This window comes from Anolis carolinensis, chromosome 2, assembly GCF_035594765.1.
Source record: "Anolis carolinensis isolate JA03-04 chromosome 2, rAnoCar3.1.pri, whole genome shotgun sequence".
In the NCBI taxonomy this organism is placed as follows: Eukaryota; Metazoa; Chordata; class Lepidosauria; order Squamata; family Dactyloidae; genus Anolis; species Anolis carolinensis.
The window spans coordinates 126026337-126041150 of NC_085842.1; positions in this window are offsets into that span (position 1 = coordinate 126026337).

Genomic DNA, 14814 nt, shown 5'->3' on the forward strand with positions numbered 1-14814 from the left:
CCTCCAAGGTCATTTACCTGGCCCCCGCCCTCAGTTTTATAATATAATATTTTATATCAGTTTTAATAATATATTGTATATACATATAATATTGATAATAATATTATCATTTTATACACTATAATACTAATAGTAATACCATATAATAATATTAATTATATGATATACAGTAGAGTCTCACTTATCCAACACTCGCTTATCCAACGTTCTGGATTATCCAACTCATTTTTGTAGTCAATGTTTTCAATATATCGTGATATTTTGGTGCTAAATTCATAAATACAGTAATTACTACATAGCATTACTGCGTATTGAACTACTTTTTCTGCCAAATTTGTTGTCTAACATGATGTTTTGATGCTTCATTTGTAAAATCATAACCTAATTTGATGTTTAATAGGCTTTTCCTTAATGCCTCCTTATTATCCAACATATTCGCTTATCCAACATTCTGCCGGCCCGTTTACGTTGGATAAGTGAGACTCTACTGTATATTACATATAATATTACAGTATAGTGGTATAGTTCAATATGGTAATATATAATGCTAATATTGTGCTATGCTAATAATATAATATATTGTATGTGCATACAGCTGCTCTGAGTTCCCTTCGGGGTGAGAAGGGTGGGATATAAATGTAGTAAATAAATGTTGTAAATGAATAAATAAATAATTTTAGACTTAGGCTCGCCCAAAGTCTGAAATGACTTGAAGGCACACAACGACAACAATCCTAATTAACTTGACTATCTCATTGGCCAGAAGCAGGCCCACACTTCCCATTGAAATCCTGATAGGTTTATGTTGGTTACAATTGTTTTCATTTTTAAATATTGTATTGTACTTTCATTGTTGTTGTTGTTTTGCACTACAAATAAGACATGTGCAGTGTGCATAGGAATTTGTCCGGTTTTTTTTTTCCAAATGATAATTTGGCCCCTCCACAGTCTGAAGGATTGTGGACTGGCCCTCTACTTTAAAAGTTTGAGGACCCCTGGAGTAAGCTATGCATATTGATAAAGGTGCACATAAGTGCAGAGGTGCAGATAAAGAAACAGCCAAATTCAGGTAACCACTAGAATTAAAGGAAGTCAGAGAAGAGATCAGAGCTTGAGAAAAGGCCTCAGAATGAAGCAAGATACAGAATACCAAGGAGATAGAATATGAATAAGGGCAAAAGAAACAAGGTGATGATCAGACAAAGGAAATTCAGTAACTTAAAAGCAAGAGAGAGAACAATTCTTAATAAGACAAAGATCAAGACAATGGCCAAGGGAGTGTGTGTAGGTGAATCAGAACAAAGCTTGAGTCTAAAAGAAGGCAACAAAGAAAGAAAATATAAAACATGGGATTTTTGGAATAATCCACATGAATATTAAAATCACCCACAATAAGAATGGGAAAATTATTTGAAAAAAAAGTCAACCAAGGAACAAAATCAGAAATAAAAGTTGAAAATGCATGGTAAATGATTGCAATCTACAGGTGGATGGTACATGACTACAATCTTCAGGCATAGAGGTGAATAGTGTCTTGCCGCATGAGCCTCAATAGAAGAGAAAAGTGTATTGGTGGGAAAGGAAAGAAAAGATGAAACTGGCATAATCTAGAAGACCACCAGGGTGACATGTAGGAGAAAAGGAGAGTCCTTCAAAGGAGAGGGAGGCCAAAATGGCAGTATCAGTTTTATTATGGAGTAAACAACAAAACCACTGAACCAAATCACACCAAATTTGGCCACAAAAGACATTGTCATCTAAAATGTCTTTCAAACAAAACAAAACAAAAAACCTAGAAAAATAAAGTCCAAATTAGAGGAAGAGGAAGAATTGTTTTTTTCCCTTGCTGCCAGTTAGAAGGGTAGGCTCCGCCCACTTTGTCTTCTAGCAACCCCCTCAGCCAAGGGACAGCTAGGGTTCAGTTAGGCCTCTTTCACACTGCCTATAAAATACAGATGGTCTGATTTGAACTGGATTATATGGCAGTGTAGACTCAAGGCCCTACCACACACCTATATAACCCAGAATGCCAAGGCAGGATAATCCACAGCACCTGCTTTGAACTGAATTATCTTGAGTCCACACTGCCATATAATCCAGTGCAGTGTGGATTTTATACAGTTGTGTAAAAGGGGCCTCATATCATCCAGTTCTAAGCAGATAATATAAGATTATAAATGTAATATCTAAAATTACTGTGGCATAATAATACAGAAAAATATAATCTCTAAAATCAGGACAGAAAACAGGGGAATTCCAGAAACGAAACGACCAGGGCCAGCTAACACCTCCCAACAAAGGACTCCCTCAGGCTTTGAAGCTGCAAGGCAATTAAATGCTAATCGAGGTGACTAATTGCAGCATTCATACTTGCTGCACTGAGACTATGCAGTGCTGTTCAACCTGGCCAACCAAGATTTCCCCTAGATAGAAAACCCTCAGGTTTTGAAGCCACGAGGCTACTCCGTCCCATTCAACCTGGCTAACGAAGGATGCCCCTATGTAGAAAGCAGCCAGGCTTTGAACCAGTGAGGCTATTCAATGCAATTCAAATTGGCCAAAAACCATTCCCCTAGAATGCAAGTACCCAGCCTTCCAAGCAGCAAGCCTATTCCATTGTATTCCAGCTCACCAAACAAGGATTCGCATAAGAAGAAAACCGCCAGGCTTTGAAGCTGCAAGGCTATTCACTGCTATTCCACCTGGTCAACTTTTATTTATTTCGTGTCAAAAGCATTGCAAAACAAATACATTTTAAAATGATGGGAAAAAAGGAAATCACAAGCAACTAAATAGTTTTAGACCAAAAACGGGCAACAGCAACCGCATTGTCCATAGCTTTAAACAACTCCTCCGTGCACGAGGCAGGACATTGTGGGCAAGCATACATATGCGGAGTTGTTTGTTCTGCTCCACAGTCACACAAGGTGGAGGATTCCTCCAGGTAGTGCCACCTTGCCAAGTTGTCTTTAGATCGGCCCACTCCACTTCTGAGTCTGTTCAGGGACTTCCAAGTTGCCCATTCTTGGTTTGCCCCTGGGGGAAGACCCTCATGTGGGGGCCATCCAGTTAGAATTGCCAGGTTTAGCTGCCCAGAGGGACACCCTTGCTGTTGCTGGAGGAACATCAAGAGGAGTGGTGGTTCTCATGAAGCCTTTCCTTGATTTGAGTCTGGTGGGAGGAGGCTGATAGTCATGCAGTGGGTGGCTTTCACAGTGTTCAACCTTATTTCTCTCACTGTTAGCAGCAACTTCCCGTCGCACATCAGGAGGGGCAATGCCAGCTAACTTGTAGAGTTTATCAACAGGTGTAGGTTTAAGGCATCCCGAGATTATTCTGCATGTTTCGTTTAGTGCTATGTCCACCTGCTTTGCATGGGCAGACTTTTGCCAGACAGGACAGGTGTACTCAGCAGTTTAGTAAGACAATGCCAGGGCTGATGTTCTTATTACTTGTGGGTCTGCACCCCATGAGCTGCCAGTCAGTTTCCGCAGGATGTTGTTGCATGCAGCTACTTTTTGCTTGGTGTTCAAGCAGTGTTTCCTGGTCAACAAATGATTCCTGTAAGCCACAGGAATGTGTGGCCGGGCACAGCTAGTAAAAGTATAGAATGTTAACCTCACTAGAATGAAACCAAGATTCTCATTGGGCTGGCAAATAGCATTTCCTGGATTTTCCTTGCAGAAGGTGCTGGAACAGTTCTGGCCTGGTTTTATACCTGTAGGATTCTGAGATGACCTCTGGGTGTAGGAACGTAGTGCCTGCTGGCACCAGTCTGCCAAGAGGCACTTGGAAACCAGTCAGTCGGCTTCAGGAGAGATATATCTTTGCAGAGGCAGCAGTAGCAACAGCAGGGTAATGCAATGTTCCTTGCACACACTGGAAAACCTCTTCCTTGCAGGAGGTTACATGCTTGCTTCCTCCTTCCTGGCATGCTCACTTTAGACTGCAGTGTTAATGTAATTGATTGCCTGGTACCTATAAGGTAAAAGAGTCTGTCAGCAAAGACTCTCACCTTTCTATTGATCCAGTCAGTTCACTTATCACTGATGTTATGTATGCCACTTTCACTTGAACAATCTTTGCTTTTGTCTACAGTGATGATAATGATCTTAGAAACAAGTTTCATGCTAGGTGGAGGATGCTAATGAGTGATGTATGTTAGATGACATTAGCTAGGCATGGAGGGCAATTTGCAAAAAGATCAAATATTTACAGATGCTGTCTTTGTGTCTGTAAGTTCATGGGGACAAGCTTTAATATTCTTGGGGGCAGTCATGACATTCATAATGCAATGCTAATTACACATCTCTGCTATGATTTTGGGGACAAGGGAATATCTGTGTTAAAGATCTTGTAATGTTGTTAAAATAGGAAGCAGTCTTAGACAAGATCAAATTCTTCATTGGTTGACTCCAGAAACATCTACAATGACTGTCAGCATCTCCTGGCAAATATGGCTGGCTCTCCATATTAATTCACTTATAGATTTCACTATTCATGGTTTGGAAATATTATGCTTTTAAAATCCCAAAGCAAACCTTGATTTTGCCTTTTTATTAGAAGAGATAACATTTTACTACACCATTCTGTATAACAGGACTTGAGCATCCAAGAATTTTGATATTCATAGGGGGCAAGGGTGGGGTGAGTGAAACCAAACCCCATTGTAGTTCATAAAGCACTTACATTTTATGAAGCGGTTGCTACCTGATCTTGTTAATATGGCACTCCTCCACAAAAACATATGTGCTTGGCCTCAAATGATATTCTCCTTCCACCAAGTACTCTATGAAATTCTACTGTTTTAGTGGAGAGTGGTCAGTACACATGTATAAGAGTCGAATAGTTGTATTTATTTATTTGTTTGGAAGAGAAATATTCATCAACTTGTAATCAGTCAAAATACCCTACTCTGTTCAGAGTGATGCCCTCATCTTTTTCTCCACCACATAAAAGTCACACCCCACTCTTTTATTTCAAAAAAGGGGTTGTGTGACTATTATGCGGTAAAGTTCTTCCTTCTCTCCCTTTCACACATTCACTAGACTTACATCCATCTGTTACTGCCCTCCACTGTTAGTAGCAATGGATTTGAACTACATGGAGTAATTGAATAGCTTCAGTTTCAAAGGATCTAAAACCAGCTCTTGCCTTTTCCTACCGGCTGACCAAGAATTCTGCCATGTTGGCAACCATTACCTACTGATGGTACTGCAATCCAGCAATCCACTCAGAAAGGGTTTGAAATTGCACTGTAGGTATTCTAACAGCAATCTTCTCCACATTTTTCTTTTTCAAAACTAATTCCCAAGTCTCCAAAAGTTACTCAGCCAAGTACAATAAAGTCTTTGCAATATTAGTGGAATATGCTGCCTCAGACTGTTGTGATATCTCCTTCTCTGGAGGATTTTAAAGCAGAGGCCGGATGACTACCTGTCAGGAGTGTTTTGATTGCATTTTTCTGCATGTGAGGGCATTGGACTGGATGGCCCTCTTCTATGTTTACTTTTGGATTTGTGTGTTCACAGATTGACTCTGAGGGAAATTTATTTGCAGACCAGGGAATCATCTTTGTCTGTTCAGAGGTTAAATAATGTAGAATTTTCTCTTTTTCCCTCTTGCACCTTACAAACTTGCACACATAAACTGAATGAGATACTGAGACCTACTCAGAAGTGGATCAATGATATGCAGTTTGGAGATTTTCCATATGGTTCTTACAGTTCTCAGCTTCTGTGGCTAAATACTCCCCACTAACTAGTAGTGTGACGGCGCGAGTGGCGCCATCTATATGTCAAACTGATTTTGCCCTTACCCTGTAAATGTAGTTGGATTGGTTATTTATATCTGTCAATCAATGTTGTTTGCACCAGTTATATTGCTTCTTCAGCTCAATTGTTTGGCTCCACCTCTTCCTGGAGTAGGACAGTGTTTCCTCCTTTCATTCCACCAGCAAGCTCTCTACCAGATGGATGTGAGAGGGAGACTTGGCTCTAAAAGCCCTTGATTAAGTTACCTCTCAGCACCAATTCTGAGGTTCTTACCCTTGAGACTTACGCTTCATGTTCAGGGCCAACCTGAACGACGTTGAGGAGTCTCAAGCGCCTTCAAATCAGTCCTTTGGCAACAGAGGAAGACTGTGTCTTCAAATATAAGCCATTTGGACTGAGGCTGAGTTTGCTCTGGCATTCACAGCCAGAGAAAGAGGGACCTGGAAAAGCTTCTCAGCTTCAGAGCTCCTTGGACTTAAAACAACCAAAGACTGTAACGTATATTTTCCTTTACCCCTTTGAAACTTCCAGCTTATTGAGATAACCTTTTGTGAACAATAAAACCAGTTTTCAGTTATCTACAGTGTTTTGGTCCTTGGGAGTTCCAGTTTCCCTAAAGGAAGGCAAGAAGCAATCCCCTGGGGAAAGTCCATGCCTCTTTCACTAAGAGTTATAGCCCCAGGCGCGACGGCACAAGAAGTGAGATCGGAAGGGTGGTAGGGGAGAGGTTTTCTCTCTTAACATTCATTGCTGCCCCATTTATCTTCTAAAATCGAGGCAGGTGGGAAGATTGGAGTAGAAACGAGATGGGATTTAGATCTCATTAAGCAATCTGACAACTAATAGCATAATTCAAATCCTGCTCTTGGGGTCACCAGCTTGAAGGCCCATCAATGGCTCATCCAAAATGGAGAGGGGGAGGGAGAGAATATATAAATCAGATAGTAGCAGTCCAGTTGGGCAGCATACATGTGGGAGAAGACCTTAGCTAGCCTTCTGGTTTCTGTTCTCCATTCAAACCGTCTGTTCTCTAACAGGAGCTTCTGAATAGGGTCATATAATGGCAATTATTTTATCTTTCTCTTTGCAAAGGTATCACTGATCCTTTTGTTTTCTCTCAGCTGCTAACAAGATTTCTTTCAACCTAGCTTCTTCTTCTTCCCTAATGGGAAGAAAACTCTTTCTTTGAGTTCAGGAGAGAAGAGCTGTGTTGAATTTGCAGCACAAGGCTATAGTTATCACCTTTCCCAGTTATGCTTACAGAAACAGGAAGGAAATGAAAAGACATGTCTGTGCCCCCAAAACCCAACATTCACACGTGCAACAGAAAAGAAACTCGAGGTGAAAAGGCGTACGGAGGTAAAAGTAACAAGGATGAAAATTGAGCAAATATTTCTAGCAGGCATGACTAAATATCCAAGCATCTGCTTAGTAGAAGGAAGTAATCACAATGCTGCTATCTTTGATAGTTTTTCAGGAAAAGGGACAGACTGTGGAAATGTTGCCTTTTTGGGACGTTTCCTAGAATCATTCAACCAGATTTGGCATATTTGGTTAGGCAGTGGTTCTCAACCTGGGGTCCCCACATGTTTTTGGCCTACAACTCCCAAAAATCCCAGCCAGTTTACCAACTGTTGGGATTTCTGGGAGCTGAAGGATAAAAACATCTGGGGATATCAGGTTGAGAACCACTATAACTTCAAAGCACAGGATTTTTCAATTGTAATTTCAATGTGAGAGGTATATCAGAACTTTTACAGAACAACATTTAGACATACAGACATACAGATTCTATGCAACTACATTGGATTCACAACAACTTACAACACTGGCTAACAAACAGAAAAAGGGGGGTTACATTTTCACTCACCATTCACACACAAGTTCAGGCATTCATCTTCATGCATACAGATATTACCGTATCCTTTCTCCCTCCTTGGAGAAGCACCTGCTTATAGAATCATAGAATCATAGAATCATAGAATCATAGAATCATAGAATAGTAGAGTTGGAAGAGACCTCATGGGCCATCCAGTCCAACCCCCTGCCAAGAAGCAGGAAATCGCATTCAAAGCACCCCCGACAGATGGCCATCCAGCCTCTGCTTAAAAGCCTCCAAGGAAGGAGCCTCCACCACAGCCCGGGGGAGAGAGTTCCACTGTCGAACAGCCCTCACAGTGAGGAAGTTCTTCCTGATGTTCAGGTGGAATCTCCTTTCCTGTAGTTTGAAGCCATTGTTCCGTGTCCTAGTCTGCAGGGCAGCAGAAAACAAGCTTGCTCCCTCCTCCCTATGACTTCCCTTCACGTATTTGTACATAGCTATCATGTCTCCTCTCAGCCTTCTCTTCTGCAGGCTAAACATGCCCAGCTCTTTAAGCCGCTCCTCATAGGGCTTGTTCTCCAGACCCTTAATCATTTTAGTCGCCCTCCTCTGGACGCTTTCCAGCTTGTCAACATCTCCCTTCAACTGTGATGCCCAGAATTGGACACAGTATTCCAGGTGTGGTCTGACCAAGGCAGAATAGAGGGGGAGCAGGGCCAGGCCCTGCTTCCTCTGCAGCCTGCCAACACATAGTTTATTTATTTATTTACAACATTTATACCCCGCCCTTCTCACCCGAGGGGACTCAGGGAGGCTTACAAAAATTGGCAAAATTTAATGCCCAAAATGAAATCATAAAAACAAAACAATATAAACAGATCCATTAATAACATTGTTAAAACACATTATAAAAACCTTAAAAACGTATATATAGTTAATTCCATTCGTCCAAGATCCTCATGTTTCATCCTTAAATCAGGCCATGTCAACTTTGTCATTTACTCATCAAAAGCTTGGGCATATAACCATGTTTTCATGGCCCTTCTGAATTCCAGCAGGGTAGGAGCCTGTTGGATATCTCCAGGGAGGACGTTCCACAGCCGGGGAGCCACCACCGAGAAGTCCCTGTCCCTCGTTCCCACCAGCCGCACCTGTAACGCAGGTGGGACCGAGAGCAGGGCCTCTCCAGATGATCTTAGTGCTCTTACTGGTTCATAGGAGGAGATACGTTCAGACAAGTAAATTGGGCCAGAACCATTTAGGGCTTTATAGGTCAAGACCAGCACTTTGAATTGGGCTCGGTAGCATATCGGCAGCCAGTGGAGCTGGTTCCAAAATGTCAAAATGCCAAAACTTCTCTTTCCCTAAGAACAATGCCAAGGGTCAAAATCCTGTTTCCATACAGCAGAACTGACTCCCTGCAACACATATCATGACTCCAACATGCACTCCTTCCCCTTCCCTTGAGAAAAAGAGGGCCAAAGTGATCAGACTCTGCGTTCCATTGCATACCTGCCACTCCCATTCCTGATCTCCACTGAACATGGCAGGTGAGCTAAACTTCTCTGGTCTGCCATACTTTCTAGATTGTCCTGAGGTCACTTATGTAGCAATATCTCGCTGATGTTGTCCAAAGTTGTAAATGAATGATAGACATCTTCCATCCTCGAATATCTCCGTTTCCTGGACCAGATGTTGATTCTTCTTGATTGGTGTTGGCCTTGTGTTGAATTCCTTCTTAACATCCTTAACTTAAAAGAACCATTGTCTCTGCCCCAAAAGTTCATCATGTCAGCAAATGTTGACAGATCTAAACAGATGTAAACATTTCTGTTATCACTGTCACAGTTCTTATCACAGTTTACCAGACAGGTCAACAATTTCAGTTTTCATTAGCAACTTTTAATTACAATTCAGCAAGCAGGTACTTAGTCATTGCAGGCCTTAATATTTAGATTGGTGTCTCCAAATTATTAGCTCTTTCATTCCTTCCTTCCATTCAATTCATTCATACCCACACATAACAGACGAAGCTGCCTTATACTGAAGCAGATTGTTGATCTGTCTAGTGGAGAAAGGTTTAAATCCCCATCAACCATGGAAACCCACTGGGTGACTGAGCAAGTCTCAAACAGCTTCAGAGGAAGGCAATGGCAAACGCCTCTGAACAAATCTTATCATGAAAGCCCAGCAATAATTTGGTCTAGGGTCATCATAAGTCTGAAATTACTTGAAAGGACATAAAATAATAACAACAAATTACTTAAATAGGTGCTTGTTAGTATCAGGAAAGATTCTGCAGAAACCAGGCATAATATAGCATAGGGACATTTTGCATGCAAAAACAAAACAAAACACAAAACAAAGGTAGGGGAGCTAAATTTAATTTCATATAGACAAAATGTTTCTTTTTAATGAATATATTCATCCACCCTCCTTGTTGAAGTCTCTTGGCTACATATCAGTCGGCAAATAAGATGCTGTCATCTGCTGTATTGAGACTTCTCCTTGTGATTTTATTCAACTATTTCTGATTGAAAGTGGGGGAGATCCCCAGAAGCTGTTCTTCAGCATCTATACTTCTGCCCAGCTTTAATGCATCACCACCACTCATTAGTTGTTATCATATCCAATTAATCAGCCTGGAAAATGATGACAGTGGAGACAGGGAAGGTGGCAAACTGGACAGAGTGCAGCAGGCATGACTTGGCTTATGCGATAACAACCTGGCAGTATGACAGTGCTGACTCTTGAACAAAACACAACAAGGCAATACTTTTAATCCATTAGATTAATGGCTCCTTTTACATCTAGTATCTCAACAAATCATGTTTCCAAACTGTTGACATCTCAGCTGAGTCTTAATTTTGGAGGGGAGAACTCCTTTCTGTTTCAACACCAAAATCAGCAGTCAAAATGAGCAATCTGAATTTTGAAATTTCATCACATTTGGCAATAAAGGTCATCCTTCCTAATGCAAACAGCAGAGGCCCTGTAATCTCTTGGCTACAGGTCATTCTGCAAATAAGATGCCGTCATCTGCTGTAGGTTAGCTTTTCTTTGCAGTTTTATATGTTTTAAAATTTTAAATGCATGCCAAATTTCTTTAACGGGTCCAATTACCCGCCCAGTGCAAAAAAAGAGGGAGAAACACATTTTGCACCACTGTTTAGGAGCCAAGTCATGTTCGTAATGAAGTGGGTAGATCTATGCTTTTTAGGTGCAGAAGAGATTTAAAGAGCAATATAATTCCATGCCACAATGTACTGTAACCTCACTCATGGCTATCAGGGTTGAGAGTAAATTTAGCTAGTTGCACACTGATTGAGTTGGAAGGGCTTTTGGGGTTTGTTTTGCTGCAGACAGAAGGGGTGAACCAATCCAATTCTGACAGGAAACAGCTGAACAAGAATTCATCAAAGAGTTTCAATTCTTATCTCTTGTGGCTTGATTAGGGACAAAACCTTTTTATCTCACTGCATGTGTCAATCAGCAGATCTACAGAATCTATGTCTGTATTACCATCCAGCAATTCTGAATGTATTATTGACTACTGCTTGAGGAATTTAATTGGCTCTTTTTTTTTGCATTTTTATTTGACTGCTTGTATTGACAAGTTCAGCTAGAAGTATAAACTCACTCTCTCCCAGCTTGGATTGTATGAAGGCTTTTAATCACTGTACATGTGTTAAGACATACAAGAGAGGGCCTTTTTAGTAGCTGTTCCCAAACTCTGAAACCCTTTCCTTAGAAAAGTTAGATTGGGGAGCATCTATACTGTAGAATTAATTTAATTCCACACCACTTTAACTGTTATGGATCAATAATATAAAATTGCAAGGTCTTTCACCTTCTCTGCCAAAGAGTGCTGCTGCCTCACCAAACTACAACTCCCAGGATCTCATAGGATTGAGCCATGGAAGTTTAGTTTCAGACTATACCCTAGTCCTTTTGCTGGTTGGTGAAGATCTTTTTCTTCCAGCTGTCTTTGCTGAACATCATAACATTCAAAAAACTACATGTGTTTTAACCTATAATAATTGTTTTGTAGGGCTTGTGCAGTTCCTAATCTCGGGGAAAAAGTTGGAATACAAATAATGGAAGCTGCTTATTAGTACCCTAGAAGGAAAAGGGATCTTGTTATAACTTTGAGATTGAGAGAAATAAGTTGGTAGTATAAGCTTTAGTTTATGAAAGTGTATGCTACCAATTTCTTTCAATCATAGATCAGCACTCCAGCTGTTTGGGCTCTCAACTCCCAGAATTCCTGAACACGTTTCTGGGAGTTGGAGCCCCAAACAACTGGAGAGCTGCAATTTCAGGATGGCTGTCATAGATTCTACAAGATCCCTTTGCATGCTGATCCATAGACTCTAGAATGTTTGTGAGTGTATCTACATTGGAAAATTAATGCAATTTGACTTTGCTTTCAATGCCATAATTAAACATTATGATATCATAGGACATCACAGTTTAACAAGGTGATTAGCCAGAGGGTGAGAGCTCTACCTAAGAACTTCTGCCTGGGGCCAGCCTCACCAAACAAACTGGGCGTGGCCCCCACAGCTGTACTATTCCACCAGAAGCCAGCAGCAGATAAAAACACCATCACTGGACCCAGAGCCTGCTTTGCTGAGCAACTTTTACCATCATGGATAGAGACACCTCACCATCACAAGAAAAAACACCCCCATCTACTTCCCCAAGGACCTCATATCACAGTTTACACCGCCCGCCCCCCATGAAGACCTGGGCTTTGCCTGAACAGTATCCAGAGGAGTCCTTATTTGCAATGATCTGGGAATCTTTGGGAGGGCATAAAGACTGGGGCTAGACATTATGTGGAGGGAATTCGGGAGGCAGGTGAGGGAGGGGAATGGTAACCAAACCTTAACTTGGCCCTTTTTATCTTGTGGAATTGTGCAATATAATCTAATCCAGACAGCACTTTAAACACTGACACTACATCTGCCTGTTGGCTTGTTGCAAATTGCCTTTTTATGTTTAATGTTTTAACTGTTTACTAATATTAGATCTATTAGTAAAAATGTCCTAAATGTTTGATTTATATATTTAAATTTCTATTTTTGTTATTTTTGAGTTGTTTGATAAGTACACTTGATGTTGCTCATTTTATTGTTTATGATGTGATCAGTCTGTTATGCTTTCTAATGTATGGTTGGCATTTTGCCATTATGTTGTAAACCACTTTGAGTCCCCCCAGGGGTGAGAAAAGCGGTATATAAATGCAGTAAATAAATAAATAAATAAATTAGTCTTCTCTGTGAAAGAGTGCTGGCATCTCATCAAACTATAATTTCCACGATTCCATAGTGTTGAGTTATGGCAGTTACAATGCCATCAAACTATATTAATCTTAGAGGCACCTGTGTCTCGTCTTACCACTTCATCACATAACTTAAATTCCACTGAGTTCTACACTTAAAACGTGGTATTCCACTGGGTTCACTACATTTGTTTTGGTTGAAGTGCATTTTTTTAGTCTTTTAAACGTTAAGGGTAGCATTTTTTTCCAACGTATCAGGAAGAGGTGAGAAAATTGATTTTTCTCAAAACTCCGGATGTATTGCCAAATTTCAAATAAAGTAGCACTCGTTGCTCACAGGTTAGGATCACCCAATTTGTGGGAGGAGAAATTGGGGGAGGAATCAAAATAAACTTTATTGGGCAATATCCTTTTGCTCCCCAAGCAGGAAGGTTTGGTTGTAAGCCATCTCATGACACTTCTTCTTTGCAAAAAATAAAATAAAAATAAAATAAAAATAGCCTTTTAGGTTACCTTTTTCCTTCCTTCTGTGATTTGTCTGTGGCTTATGTTGGGAGGACCAGTGCTGCTGCTGTTCCAAATGGGTTTCCCTCTCATCCCTTTTCTCTCCCTCCCTCCCTGCTCTTGGGAATTGTAGGAATTGAAGTACCAAAAAGCACCCAGAGGGATGGTGGGCAGGGCCAAATGTCTGCAATGTGGAAACCTCTTAGAATCACAGAATAGTAGAGTTGGAAGAGACCTCATGGGCCATCCAGTCCAACCCCCTGCCAAGAAGCAGGAAATCGCATTCAAAGCACCCCGACAGATGGCCATCCAGCCTCTGCTTAAAAGAAGGCTCCTCCACCACACTCCGGGGGAGAGAGTTCCAGTGTCGAACGGCTCTCACAGTGAGGAAGTTCTTCCTGATGTTCAGGTGGAATCTCCTTTCCTGTAGTTTGAAGCCATTGTTCCGCGTTCTAGTCTGCAGGGCAGCAGCAAACAAGCTTGCTCCCTCCTCCCTATGACTTCCCCTCACATATTTGTACATGGCTATCATGTCTCCTCTCAGCCTTCTCTTCTGCAGGCTAAACATGCCTAGTTCTTTAAGCCGCTCCTCATAGGGCTTGTTCTCCAGACCCTTAATCATTTTAGTTGCCCTCCTCTGGACACTTTCCAGCTTGTCAACATCTCCCTTCAGTTGCGGTGCCCAGAATTGGACACAGTATTCCAGGTGTGGTCTGACCAAGGCAGAATAGAGGGGTAGCATGACTTCCCTGGATCTTGATGCTATTTATGCAGGCCAGAATCCTGTTGGCTTTTTAGCAGTCACATCACATTGTAGGCTCATATTTAACTTGTTGTCTACAAGAACGCCAAGATCTTTTTCACACATACTGCTGTCAAGCCAGGCGTCCCCCATTCTGTATCTTTGCATTCCATTTTTTCTGCTGAAGTGAAGTATCTTGCATTTGTCCCTGTTGAGCTTCATTTTGTTAGTTTCAGCCCATCTCTCTAGTCTGTTAAGATCGTTTTGAATTCCACTCTTCTGGAGTGTTAGTTATTCCTACCAGTTTGGTGTCATCTGCAAACTTGATGATCGTGCCTTCTAATCCTTCGTCTAAGTCGTTAATAAAGATGTTGAATAGAACCGGGCCCAGGACGGAACCCTGCAGCACTCCACTCGTCACTTCTTTCCAAGATGAAGACGACGCATTGGTGAGCACCCTTTCGGTTCGTTCGTTTAGCCAATTACAGATCCACCTGACCGTAGTTTTGTCTAGCCTACATTTTACTAGTTTTTTTGCCAGAAGGTCGTAGGGGACTTTGTCGAAAGCCTTACTGAAATCCAGGTACGCTACATCCACAGTGTTCCCTGTACCCAATTCGTAACTCTATCAAAAAAAGAGATCAGATTAGTCTGGCATGACTTGTTTTGGTAAATCCGTGTTGGC